The following is a 14,202-nucleotide window of genomic DNA, read 5'->3' on the forward strand; positions in this document are numbered from 1 at the left end:
CACAAGTTGAAGTTGCCCAGGGAATGTTCTGATGCACAATGATGGTGTCATCTCGTGGCACTCTGCCAATTCCACCTTGGCAGGTCACAAGTTTTCCTTCCTTCTGCCTTTGGGAAGTGTACCAGATACTTCCATAGATTGTAATATTCTTATGGTTCCTTTTCTTGTGCGTATTGATAACGTATCCTCACAATTGCTGCTTATTTATGATCTCTGCCCGCACCATACCATGAAATCTATATTTCCTAACACTACTAATGTGATATGCACTCGTAATGTGAAACAGTGAGGCCCGGGCCGCCCAAGCGGAATGTGGGCACTTACCTGCTCCACCACAGGGCCGGCCCTGAATTGTACTTTTGGACCAACCTTTTGCCTGAACTTGGGAAGACGTGGGCCTGTTTGGATTATTCGTGAAGGTGATTAGTAATAACATCATGGACGGTAACATTTTCCGTTCGTTCATGGGTTTAGGACTGATCATGTTCTCTTCGTAGTATTCCTCTTCACCTATTTGGAATGGTCTGCCTTTCTGTAGCATCTGTAAGCATTTGGAGGTGATTTTCCATCCTTGGAAGTTCACCTTCTGTAAACTCTTTCCGCCCCCAAAGCTTTATGACATCATTCTGGACCCCTTTTTGGATTTTTGATTTGAGGTGAATTTATAGCCATGACCCTGCATTAGAACGTACTATAACTTCCAGATTCACATCCTCATTGCTTTAGACTTCTGTGTAGCTTACATCATCTTCACCAGTGTAAGACTAATCACAGGCCCTCACCACACACTTGTGCCTAATCTTCTCTTTCACCCTCCGTCACCGCCCCTCTTTGCCTCTGGGAGCCCGCATACAAATGTTCAGTGCCACCTGTTGGTTAGTGCTTGCTTTTTCTTCGCCTTGTAAGTGAGATTCTATGGTATTTGAATTTCTCACTGGGGCTTGTTACACTTCCCCTAAAACCCTCACAGCCATTCTGGTGGTCACAAATGGCTGGATTGCATCATTTGTTCCGGCTGAGTGGTATACCATTGTGTGGCTATAGCCCATCTTCCTTCTCCAATCATCCCTTGCTGGACACCAGGGTGCTTTCCAAGTCTTGGATATCAGGAGTAAGACTGTGGTGAACACAGCCATGCACATGTCTTTATGCGGTAGTCTTTCTGACTTTTTTGGATAAGCAAGCGGCAGATTAATAGCTGGGTCATACGGGACATGGATACTTAAATTTCTGAGGCAGTTCCACACCTTTGGCATCGTGGCTGCACCGGGTTACACTCCCACCAGCAGTGCAGGAGGCTTCCCTTCTCTGCACCTCCTCTCTGACACTTGTTATTTCCTGTCTGCTTCCTTCTAGCCATGCTGACCACAGTGAGCTGCCATGGCCTTGCAGTTTGGATTTGCATTTTCCTGAGACTTCATGATGGTGAACAAGTTTTCATGCACCTACTGGCCCTCTTTCTGTCTTCTTCGGAGAAATCTCTGCTTCCATCTTTTGACCAGGTTTTCATTGGCTTGTTTTTTTTCTTGTGGAGACGTGCGAGTTGATTGTATCTTTGGGCTTTTCACCCCTTGTCCGATGTGTGGTTTGCAAACATCCTCTCCCAATTGTTGTGGTGTCTTAGTATTCAGTTGATGGTTTCCTTGAGTGGGCAGAAGTGTGTGCATTTGATGTGGTCCCGTTTGTTTCTTGTTTCCTTTGTTGCCCTTGCCCAGTCAGACATGCTTCTTCCAAATAGGCGGCTCAGACAGATGGCAAAGAGCACTCTGCCTAGGTCTTCTCCTACAAGGTTCACGGTTTCAAGTCTGCCATTCAAGGCTTTAATCCACTTCAGGTGGTGTGTGTGCCAGGTGTAACATCATGGTGTACTCTCGTTGTGTTCCATGTGGCTGTGCAGGCTTCCCAGCACCGTTTATTGTAGAGACTCTCCTTCCTCCGCTGTCTCCACTTGGCTCCCTGGTCCAAAATGGGCTGTCCATGTAAGTTTGAGTTGGGCTCTGGGCTCTCAATTGTTTTGCATGGGTCTTCATGCCTGTTTTGGGGCCCAGACTGTGCCGTTTCGGTACCTCGCGCTTCGTCCTCTATGTTGAAATCAGAAATTGTGACACGTGCTGCTTTGTTCGTTTTCCTGAGGATTCCTTTGCCTAGTCAGGGTCTCGTGTTGCTGGCCAGAAACTTTAGGATTCTCTCTTCTTCTCTGTGGCAAATACTGCTGCAACTTTGACTGGGATTGCATGGAATCCAGAGATTCCTTACTGCGGTATGAACCTTTCAAGTGTGTTAATCCTTCCATTCCTAGATCCCTCGATATCTTTTTTTTTCTTGTGTCTTCTTGAGTTTCTTCCCCAAAGGTTTGCTAGTTTTTGAATTAACATAGAATTCACCTGTTTTGCTAAGGTTATTCACAGAGATCCTATTCTTCGTAATGGCAAGCTCCTGTTTTTTTTTCCCTTAGCTTCAGTTTTTCTATTCTTTGCAACTTTTAATTGGTTTTGTTTTGGCACAAGTGCATTGCTGTGCTCACATCTGCTGGCAATGCTCCTGTATTTGCTGTGGAAGTCTGGCCCTGTCCAACGTCCCTTCCCATCTGCCTCTACTCTACCTCGGACGCCTGCACCAGAACAACTGAAGCAGTGGTGAGGAGGCCCAAACCGAGGATTCCACCCAGCCCATACTGGGCCACAGACCCAGAAGGTGCGGACCTCACCACTGCACCACCGGCCGGCCACTTACATGTTCAGTGGCAACGTGCAGTTGAGTGCAACGGGAGTTAAATATACTAGTGAGCCCAACTCTAGCACTGTGTAGATGAGGCTAGGTTGTTTTTCGGGTCCATTGTGATGTCAGAGGATTTGTCATAATTGTGTCTCTGAGGTCCAGCATGCTTCCTGGATACAGGTTTCAGAGCCTGCTTGGAGCAGTCTCATAACTCACCCTTCCCAGTTAGCCCATGCTTGACCTTCGCTGCCGTTTTTTGGCTTGTGAATTTCTCTGACTTTCAAACGTTCCAGCAGAGTCTGTCTAAAGACGGACATCATCTTTCATTGTGGATAATTCAGGTGTGATTTCTGTTCACCTTCCATTTTCTGGGTCCTCTTTTTCTTTTCCATAGTATACTCGTCATGGTCTTTCTCAGCTATCTCCCTTAGACATGCTTATCAGTCCGTTCTCCTTCATTCCAAGGGATTAGTTTGTATTTCGTTAATCGCTGTATGTTCTCTAGGGTGAGGTGTGAGTGCTTTCGTGACTCTTGGTTGTTGTCCTTGAATTTGCACCGGTCACTTGTAGGACTCTTGGCTACCCTAGCCTAGGTCAAACTAAGCACTGAGAACACGTGGTCATGTGGGTTGGTTTGACATCCTGAGATCAGAAACTCCAAATTCGAGGTGGTCCTGGCAACCCCCTTCACGGACACAATGTTTCCAAGACAACTTAGACAAATCGGATGAATTCCACTCTCCAGGAAAGATATTTTTCTGTCTCTTTTCCGGATTTGGGAAGTTTCGAACTTGACCCCTGATCCTTGAACGTTCCCCTAGATTCCGTCCAGATACGGGCTTACTTAATTTTTATAGGGTGTGCCATTTGTTTGCCCTACATCCTCTACCCTGGCCTGTTTATTTTTCTTGAAACACAACTGTAAAGTTCTAATTTTCGTGCAACTTCCTTACATATGGTGTCAAAACACATAATCAATAATCCTTCTACGGCAAGAGGTAGGGGGAGAGAATTTCGATGGAGGCAAACAGAGCACACTAGCCTGGGAGGGCAGCCTTCACGAAGGAACGAAGCCCTGTGGAAGAGGGTGCTTTTCAGCACCCTTGTAGAGCACTTCCAAACAAAGAGACATACCCCAAGCGTGACAGGGCTCCATTCCTTCAAGGCTTCCAAGACATCTCTTGGGACACATTACCATGTGCCCAGTGGGCCCACGTGACACCAGAGCTTCGGAAAAAGAGACTGACCTGCAAAGAATGCTATGGGCCTTGGAAAGGAGGCATCGATTCTTCTCTTCAATGTCCTCAAGACATCTTTCTTGACTTTGCATTATGCTTAAGGCACAAGGGCACTGTAGGTGTGATGAACGCCAAGTCCGGCCACTTGTTTCCAATGAAGTTGCAAGCTTGAATCAGCATGACCTCCCCATAGACTTGAATAGATGACAATGTTCTCCTCTCCGTGCCTGTCCCTCTATTCTCACTTGTGGCCTAGGGTTCCTTTCTTATCCCTTGCATCAGACTCTGTTTTATCTCTTCTAGTTTCTGTGCCTGCTTTCTGTTTGCCAAACCTGTTTCTGGGTATCTGTCCCTTTAATAGCCTAGCCTAGGCCAATCCTCAGACTGTAACCATGCGGCCACCCTGGGGGACATGTTCACCGTGATGTCGTAAGCGACCTCAAAATTCGAAGTTGTCCTGACAACCTCCGTGCACACAGAGTTTCACAGCCATCTCAGACCAGTCTGACTCCTCACCCTGTCTAGGTAGGATAGTTTTCCTTTTTCTGCAATTGTTGTCAGTTTCTATCTTTCTCCTTGAACTTCGAAAGGGCTCCTACATTCTCTCTAGACACTGGTGTCACTCCTGTAAGATTATCCTGGGTTTTATCTCTTATATCTTGGGTAGATGGCAAAATGGGTGGACCTTACCCAGAAAAAGTCCTGGACTCCCTCACAAGTTGAAGTTGCCCAGGGAATGTTCTGATGCACAATGATGGTGTCATCTCGTGGCACTCTGCCAATTCCACCTTGGCAGGTCACAAGTTTTCCTTCCTTCTGCCTTTGGGAAGTGTACCAGATACTTCCATAGATTGTAATATTCTTATGGTTCCTTTTCTTGTGCGTATTGATAACGTATCCTCACAATTGCTGCTTATTTGTGATCTCTGCCCGCACCATACCATGAAATCTATATTTCCTAACACTACTAATGTGATATGCACTCGTAATGTGAAACAGTGAGGCCCGGGCCGCCCAAGCGGAATGTGGGCACTTACCTGCTCCACCACAGGGCCGGCCCTGAATTGTACTTTTGGACCAACCTTTTGCCTGAACTTGGGAAGACGTGGGCCTGTTTGGATTATTCGTGAAGGTGATTAGTAATAACATCATGGACGGTAACATTTTCCGTTCGTTCATGGGTTTAGGACTGATCATGTTCTCTTCGTAGTATTCCTCTTCACCTATTTGGAATGGTCTGCCTTTCTGTAGCATCTGTAAGCATTTGGAGGTGATTTTCCATCCTTGGAAGTTCACCTTCTGTAAACTCTTTCCGCCCCCAAAGCTTTATGACATCATTCTGGACCCCTTTTTGGATTTTTGATTTGAGGTGAATTTATAGCCATGACCCTGCATTAGAACGTACTATAACTTCCAGATTCACATCCTCATTGCTTTAGACTTCTGTGTAGCTTACATCATCTTCACCAGTGTAAGACTAATCACAGGCCCTCACCACACACTTGTGCCTAATCTTCTCTTTCACCCTCCGTCACCGCCCCTCTTTGCCTCTGGGAGCCCGCATACAAATGTTCAGTGCCACCTGTTGGTTAGTGCTTGCTTTTTCTTCGCCTTGTAAGTGAGATTCTATGGTATTTGAATTTCTCACTGGGGCTTGTTACACTTCCCCTAAAACCCTCACAGCCATTCTGGTGGTCACAAACGGCTGGATTGCATCATTTGTTCCGGCTGAGTGGTATACCATTGTGTGGCTATAGCCCATCTTCCTTCTCCAATCATCCCTTGCTGGACACCAGGGTGCTTTCCAAGTCTTGGATATCCGGAGTAAGACTGTGGTGAACACAGCCATGCACATGTCTTTATGCGGTAGTCTTTCTGACTGTTTTGGATAAGCAAGCGGCAGATTAATAGCTGGGTCATACGGGACATGGATACTTAAACTTCTGAGGCAGTTCCACACCTTTGGCATCGTGGCTGCACCGGGTTACACTCCCACCAGCAGTGCAGGAGGCTTCCCTTCTCTGCACCTCCTCTCTGACACTTGTTATTTCCTGTCTGCTTCCTTCTAGCCATGCTGACCACAGTGAGCTGCCATGGCCTTGCAGTTTGGATTTGCATTTTCCTGAGACTTCATGATGGTGAACAAGTTTTCATGCACCTACTGGCCCTCTTTCTGTCTTCTTCGGAGAAATCTCTGCTTCCATCTTTTGACCAGGTTTTCATTGGCTTGTTTTTTTTCTTGTGGAGACGTGCGAGTTGATTGTATCTTTGGGCTTTTCACCCCTTGTCCGATGTGTGGTTTGCAAACATCCTCTCCCAATTGTTGTGGTGTCTTAGTATTCAGTTGATGGTTTCCTTGAGTGGGCAGAAGTGTGTGCATTTGATGTGGTCCCGTTTGTTTCTTGTTTCCTTTGTTGCCCTTGCCCAGTCAGACATGCTTCTTCCAAATAGGCGGCTCAGACAGATGGCAAAGAGCACTCTGCCTAGGTCTTCTCCTACAAGGTTCACGGTTTCAAGTCTGCCATTCAAGGCTTTAATCCACTTCAGGTGGTGTGTGTGCCAGGTGTAACATCATGGTGTACTCTCGTTGTGTTCCATGTGGCTGTGCAGGCTTCCCAGCACCGTTTATTGTAGAGACTCTCCTTCCTCCGCTGTCTCCACTTGGCTCCCTGGTCCAAAATGGGCTGTCCATGTAAGTTTGAGTTGGGCTCTGGGCTCTCAATTGTTTTGCATGGGTCTTCATGCCTGTTTTGGGGCCCAGACTGTGCCGTTTCGGTACCTCGCGCTTCGTCCTCTATGTTGAAATCAGAAATTGTGACACGTGCTGCTTTGTTCGTTTTCCTGAGGATTCCTTTGCCTAGTCAGGGTCTCGCGTTGCTGGCCAGAAACTTTAGGATTCTCTCTTCTTCTCTGTGGCAAATACTGCTGCAACTTTGACTGGGATTGCATGGAATCCAGAGATTCCTTACTGCGGTATGAACCTTTCAAGTGTGTTAATCCTTCCATTCCTAGATCCCTCGATATCTTTTTTTTTCTTGTGTCTTCTTGAGTTTCTTTCCCCAAAGGTTTGCTAGTTTTTGAATTAACATAGAATTCACCTGTTTTGCTAAGGTTATTCACAGAGATCCTATTCTTCGTAATGGCAAGCTCCTGTTTTTTTTTTTTTTTTTTTCCCTTAGCTTCAGTTTTTCTATTCTTTGCAACTTTTAATTGGTTTTGTTTTGGCACAAGTGCATTGCTGTGCTCACATCTGCTGGCAATGCTCCTGTATTTGCTGTGGAAGTCTGGCCCTGTCCAACGTCCCTTCCCATCTGCCTCTACTCTACCTCGGACGCCTGCACCAGAACAACTGAAGCAGTGGTGAGGAGGCCCAAACCGAGGATTCCACCCAGCCCATACTGGGCCACAGACCCAGAAGGTGCGGACCTCACCACTGCACCACCGGCCGGCCACTTACATGTTCAGTGGCAACGTGCAGTTGAGTGCAACGGGAGTTAAATATACTAGTGAGCCCAACTCTAGCACTGTGTAGATGAGGCTAGGTTGTTTTTCGGGTCCATTGTGATGTCAGAGGATTTGTCATAATTGTGTCTCTGAGGTCCAGCATGCTTCCTGGATACAGGTTTCAGAGCCTGCTTGGAGCAGTCTCATAACTCACCCTTCCCAGTTAGCCCATGCTTGACCTTCGCTGCCGTTTTTTGGCTTGTGAATTTCTCTGACTTTCAAACGTTCCAGCAGAGTCTGTCTAAAGACGGACATCATCTTTCATTGTGGATAATTCAGGTGTGATTTCTGTTCACCTTCCATTTTCTGGGTCCTCTTTTTCTTTTCCATAGTATACTCGTCATGGTCTTTCTCAGCTATCTCCCTTAGACATGCTTATCAGTCCGTTCTCCTTCATTCCAAGGGATTAGTTTGTATTTCGTTAATCGCTGTATGTTCTCTAGGGTGAGGTGTGAGTGCTTTCGTGACTCTTGGTTGTTGTCCTTGAATTTGCACCGGTCACTTGTAGGACTCTTGGCTACCCTAGCCTAGGTCAAACTAAGCACTGAGAACACGTGGTCATGTGGGTTGGTTTGACATCCTGAGATCAGAAACTCCAAATTCGAGGTGGTCCTGGCAACCCCCTTCACGGACACAATGTTTCCAAGACAACTTAGACAAATCGGATGAATTCCACTCTCCAGGAAAGATATTTTTCTGTCTCTTTTCCGGATTTGGGAAGTTTCGAACTTGACCCCTGATCCTTGAACGTTCCCCTAGATTCCGTCCAGATACGGGCTTACTTAATTTTTATAGGGTGTGCCATTTGTTTGCCCTACATCCTCTACCCTGGCCTGTTTATTTTTCTTGAAACACAACTGTAAAGTTCTAATTTTCGTGCAACTTCCTTACATATGGTGTCAAAACACATAATCAATAATCCTTCTACGGCAAGAGGTAGGGGGAGAGAATTTCGATGGAGGCAAACAGAGCACACTAGCCTGGGAGGGCAGCCTTCACGAAGGAACGAAGCCCTGTGGAAGAGGGTGCTTTTCAGCACCCTTGTAGAGCACTTCCAAACAAAGAGACATACCCCAAGCGTGACAGGGCTCCATTCCTTCAAGGCTTCCAAGACATCTCTTGGGACACATTACCATGTGCCCAGTGGGCCCACGTGACACCAGAGCTTCGGAAAAAGAGACTGACCTGCAAAGAATGCTATGGGCCTTGGAAAGGAGGCATCGATTCTTCTCTTCAATGTCCTCAAGACATCTTTCTTGACTTTGCATTATGCTTAAGGCACAAGGGCACTGTAGGTGTGATGAACGCCAAGTCCGGCCACTTGTTTCCAATGAAGTTGCAAGCTTGAATCAGCATGACCTCCCCATAGACTTGAATAGATGACAATGTTCTCCTCTCCGTGCCTGTCCCTCTATTCTCACTTGTGGCCTAGGGTTCCTTTCTTATCCCTTGCATCAGACTCTGTTTTATCTCTTCTAGTTTCTGTGCCTGCTTTCTGTTTGCCAAACCTGTTTCTGGGTATCTGTCCCTTTAATAGCCTAGCCTAGGCCAATCCTCAGACTGTAACCATGCGGCCACCCTGGGGGACATGTTCACCGTGATGTCATAAGCGACCTCAAAATTCGAAGTTGTCCTGACAACCTCCGTGCACACAGAGTTTCACAGCCATCTCAGACCAGTCTGACTCCTCACCCTGTCTAGGTAGGATAGTTTTCCTTTTTCTGCAATTGTTGTCAGTTTCTATCTTTCTCCTTGAACTTCGAAAGGGCTCCTACATTCTCTCTAGACACTGGTGTCACTCCTGTAAGATTATCCTGGGTTTTATCTCTTATATCTTGGGTAGATGGCAAAATGGGTGGACCTTACCCAGAAAAAGTCCTGGACTCCCTCACAAGTTGAAGTTGCCCAGGGAATGTTCTGATGCACAATGATGGTGTCATCTCGTGGCACTCTGCCAATTCCACCTTGGCAGGTCACAAGTTTTCCTTCCTTCTGCCTTTGGGAAGTGTACCAGATACTTCCATAGATTGTAATATTCTTATGGTTCCTTTTCTTGTGCGTATTGATAACGTATCCTCACAATTGCTGCTTATTTATGATCTCTGCCCGCACCATACCATGAAATCTATATTTCCTAACACTACTAATGTGATATGCACTCGTAATGTGAAACAGTGAGGCCCGGGCCGCCCAAGCGGAATGTGGGCACTTACCTGCTCCACCACAGGGCCGGCCCTGAATTGTACTTTTGGACCAACCTTTTGCCTGAACTTGGGAAGACGTGGGCCTGTTTGGATTATTCGTGAAGGTGATTAGTAATAACATCATGGACGGTAACATTTTCCGTTCGTTCATGGGTTTAGGACTGATCATGTTCTCTTCGTAGTATTCCTCTTCACCTATTTGGAATGGTCTGCCTTTCTGTAGCATCTGTAAGCATTTGGAGGTGATTTTCCATCCTTGGAAGTTCACCTTCTGTAAACTCTTTCCGCCCCCAAAGCTTTATGACATCATTCTGGACCCCTTTTTGGATTTTTGATTTGAGGTGAATTTATAGCCATGACCCTGCATTAGAACGTACTATAACTTCCAGATTCACATCCTCATTGCTTTAGACTTCTGTGTAGCTTACATCATCTTCACCAGTGTAAGACTAATCACAGGCCCTCACCACACACTTGTGCCTAATCTTCTCTTTCACCCTCCGTCACCGCCCCTCTTTGCCTCTGGGAGCCCGCATACAAATGTTCAGTGCCACCTGTTGGTTAGTGCTTGCTTTTTCTTCGCCTTGTAAGTGAGATTCTATGGTATTTGAATTTCTCACTGGGGCTTGTTACACTTCCCCTAAAACCCTCACAGCCATTCTGGTGGTCACAAATGGCTGGATTGCATCATTTGTTCCGGCTGAGTGGTATACCATTGTGTGGCTATAGCCCATCTTCCTTCTCCAATCATCCCTTGCTGGACACCAGGGTGCTTTCCAAGTCTTGGATATCAGGAGTAAGACTGTGGTGAACACAGCCATGCACATGTCTTTATGCGGTAGTCTTTCTGACTTTTTTGGATAAGCAAGCGGCAGATTAATAGCTGGGTCATACGGGACATGGATACTTAAATTTCTGAGGCAGTTCCACACCTTTGGCATCGTGGCTGCACCGGGTTACACTCCCACCAGCAGTGCAGGAGGCTTCCCTTCTCTGCACCTCCTCTCTGACACTTGTTATTTCCTGTCTGCTTCCTTCTAGCCATGCTGACCACAGTGAGCTGCCATGGCCTTGCAGTTTGGATTTGCATTTTCCTGAGACTTCATGATGGTGAACAAGTTTTCATGCACCTACTGGCCCTCTTTCTGTCTTCTTCGGAGAAATCTCTGCTTCCATCTTTTGACCAGGTTTTCATTGGCTTGTTTTTTTTCTTGTGGAGACGTGCGAGTTGATTGTATCTTTGGGCTTTTCACCCCTTGTCCGATGTGTGGTTTGCAAACATCCTCTCCCAATTGTTGTGGTGTCTTAGTATTCAGTTGATGGTTTCCTTGAGTGGGCAGAAGTGTGTGCATTTGATGTGGTCCCGTTTGTTTCTTGTTTCCTTTGTTGCCCTTGCCCAGTCAGACATGCTTCTTCCAAATAGGCGGCTCAGACAGATGGCAAAGAGCACTCTGCCTAGGTCTTCTCCTACAAGGTTCACGGTTTCAAGTCTGCCATTCAAGGCTTTAATCCACTTCAGGTGGTGTGTGTGCCAGGTGTAACATCATGGTGTACTCTCGTTGTGTTCCATGTGGCTGTGCAGGCTTCCCAGCACCGTTTATTGTAGAGACTCTCCTTCCTCCGCTGTCTCCACTTGGCTCCCTGGTCCAAAATGGGCTGTCCATGTAAGTTTGAGTTGGGCTCTGGGCTCTCAATTGTTTTGCATGGGTCTTCATGCCTGTTTTGGGGCCCAGACTGTGCCGTTTCGGTACCTCGCGCTTCGTCCTCTATGTTGAAATCAGAAATTGTGACACGTGCTGCTTTGTTCGTTTTCCTGAGGATTCCTTTGCCTAGTCAGGGTCTCGTGTTGCTGGCCAGAAACTTTAGGATTCTCTCTTCTTCTCTGTGGCAAATACTGCTGCAACTTTGACTGGGATTGCATGGAATCCAGAGATTCCTTACTGCGGTATGAACCTTTCAAGTGTGTTAATCCTTCCATTCCTAGATCCCTCGATATCTTTTTTTTTCTTGTGTCTTCTTGAGTTTCTTTCCCCAAAGGTTTGCTAGTTTTTGAATTAACATAGAATTCACCTGTTTTGCTAAGGTTATTCACAGAGATCCTATTCTTCGTAATGGCAAGCTCCTGTTTTTTTGTTTTTTTTTTCCTTAGCTTCAGTTTTTCTGTTCTTTGCAACTTTTAATTGGTTTTGTTTTGGCACAAGTGCATTGCTGTGCTCACATCTGCTGGCAATGCTCCTGTATTTGCTGTGGAAGTCTGGCCCTGTCCAACGTCCCTTCCCATCTGCCTCTACTCTACCTCGGACGCCTGCACCAGAACAACTGAAGCAGTGGTGAGGAGGCCCAAACCGAGGATTCCACCCAGCCCATACTGGGCCACAGACCCAGAAGGTGCGGACCTCACCACTGCACCACCGGCCGGCCACTTACATGTTCAGTGGCAACGTGCAGTTGAGTGCAACGGGAGTTAAATATACTAGTGAGCCCAACTCTAGCACTGTGTAGATGAGGCTAGGTTGTTTTTCGGGTCCATTGTGATGTCAGAGGATTTGTCATAATTGTGTCTCTGAGGTCCAGCATGCTTCCTGGATACAGGTTTCAGAGCCTGCTTGGAGCAGTCTCATAACTCACCCTTCCCAGTTAGCCCATGCTTGACCTTCGCTGCCGTTTTTTGGCTTGTGAATTTCTCTGACTTTCAAACGTTCCAGCAGAGTCTGTCTAAAGACGGACATCATCTTTCATTGTGGATAATTCAGGTGTGATTTCTGTTCACCTTCCATTTTCTGGGTCCTCTTTTTCTTTTCCATAGTATACTCGTCATGGTCTTTCTCAGCTATCTCCCTTAGACATGCTTATCAGTCCGTTCTCCTTCATTCCAAGGGATTAGTTTGTATTTCTTTAATCGCTGTATGTTCTCTAGGGTGAGGTGTGAGTGCTTTCGTGACTCTTGGTTGTTGTCCTTGAATTTGCACCGGTCACTTGTAGGACTCTTGGCTACCCTAGCCAAGGTCAAACTAAGCACTGAGAACACGTGGTCATGTGGGTTGGTTTGACATCCTGAGATCAGAAACTCCAAATTCGAGGTGGTCCTGGCAACCCCCTTCACGGACACAATGTTTCCAAGACAACTTAGACAAATCGGATGAATTCCACTCTCCAGGAAAGATATTTTTCTGTCTCTTTTCCGGATTTGGGAAGTTTCGAACTTGACCCCTGATCCTTGAACGTTCCCCTAGATTCCGTCCAGATACGGGCTTACTTAATTTTTATAGGGTGTGCCATTTGTTTGCCCTACATCCTCTACCCTGGCCTGTTTATTTTTCTTGAAACACAACTGTAAAGTTCTAATTTTCGTGCAACTTCCTTACATATGGTGTCAAAACACATAATCAATAATCCTTCTACGGCAAGAGGTAGGGGGAGAGAATTTCGATGGAGGCAAACAGAGCACACTAGCCTGGGAGGGCAGCCTTCACGAAGGAACGAAGCCCTGTGGAAGAGGGTGCTTTTCAGCACCCTTGTAGAGCACTTCCAAACAAAGAGACATACCCCAAGCGTGACAGGGCTCCATTCCTTCAAGGCTTCCAAGACATCTCTTGGGACACATTACCATGTGCCCAGTGGGCCCACGTGACACCAGAGCTTCGGAAAAAGAGACTGACCTGCAAAGAATGCTATGGGCCTTGGAAAGGAGGCATCGATTCTTCTCTTCAATGTCCTCAAGACATCTTTCTTGACTTTGCATTATGCTTAAGGCACAAGGGCACTGTAGGTGTGATGAACGCCAAGTCCGGCCACTTGTTTCCAATGAAGTTGCAAGCTTGAATCAGCATGACCTCCCCATAGACTTGAATAGATGACAATGTTCTCCTCTCCGTGCCTGTCCCTCTATTCTCACTTGTGGCCTAGGGTTCCTTTCTTATCCCTTGCATCAGACTCTGTTTTATCTCTTCTAGTTTCTGTGCCTGCTTTCTGTTTGCCAAACCTGTTTCTGGGTATCTGTCCCTTTAATAGCCTAGCCTAGGCCAATCCTCAGACTGTAACCATGCGGCCACCCTGGGGGACATGTTCACCGTGATGTCATAAGCGACCTCAAAATTCGAAGTTGTCCTGACAACCTCCGTGCACACAGAGTTTCACAGCCATCTCAGACCAGTCTGACTCCTCACCCTGTCTAGGTAGGATAGTTTTCCTTTTTCTGCAATTGTTGTCAGTTTCTATCTTTCTCCTTGAACTTCGAAAGGGCTCCTACATTCTCTCTAGACACTGGTTTCACTCCTGTAAGATTATCCTGGGTTTTATCTCTTATATCTTGGGTAGATGGCAAAATGGGTGGACCTTACCCAGAAAAAGTCCTGGACTCCCTCACAAGTTGAAGTTGCCCAGGGAATGTTCTGATGCACAATGATGGTGTCATCTCGTGGCACTCTGCCAATTCCACCTTGGCAGGTCACAAGTTTTCCTTCCTTCTGCCTTTGGGAAGTGTACCAGATACTTCCATAGATTGTAATATTCTTATGGTTCCTTTTCTTGTGCGTATT

The sequence above is a fragment of the Equus asinus genome, chromosome 24 (assembly GCF_041296235.1).
Source record: "Equus asinus isolate D_3611 breed Donkey chromosome 24, EquAss-T2T_v2, whole genome shotgun sequence".
NCBI classification, from domain to species: Eukaryota; Metazoa; Chordata; class Mammalia; order Perissodactyla; family Equidae; genus Equus; species Equus asinus.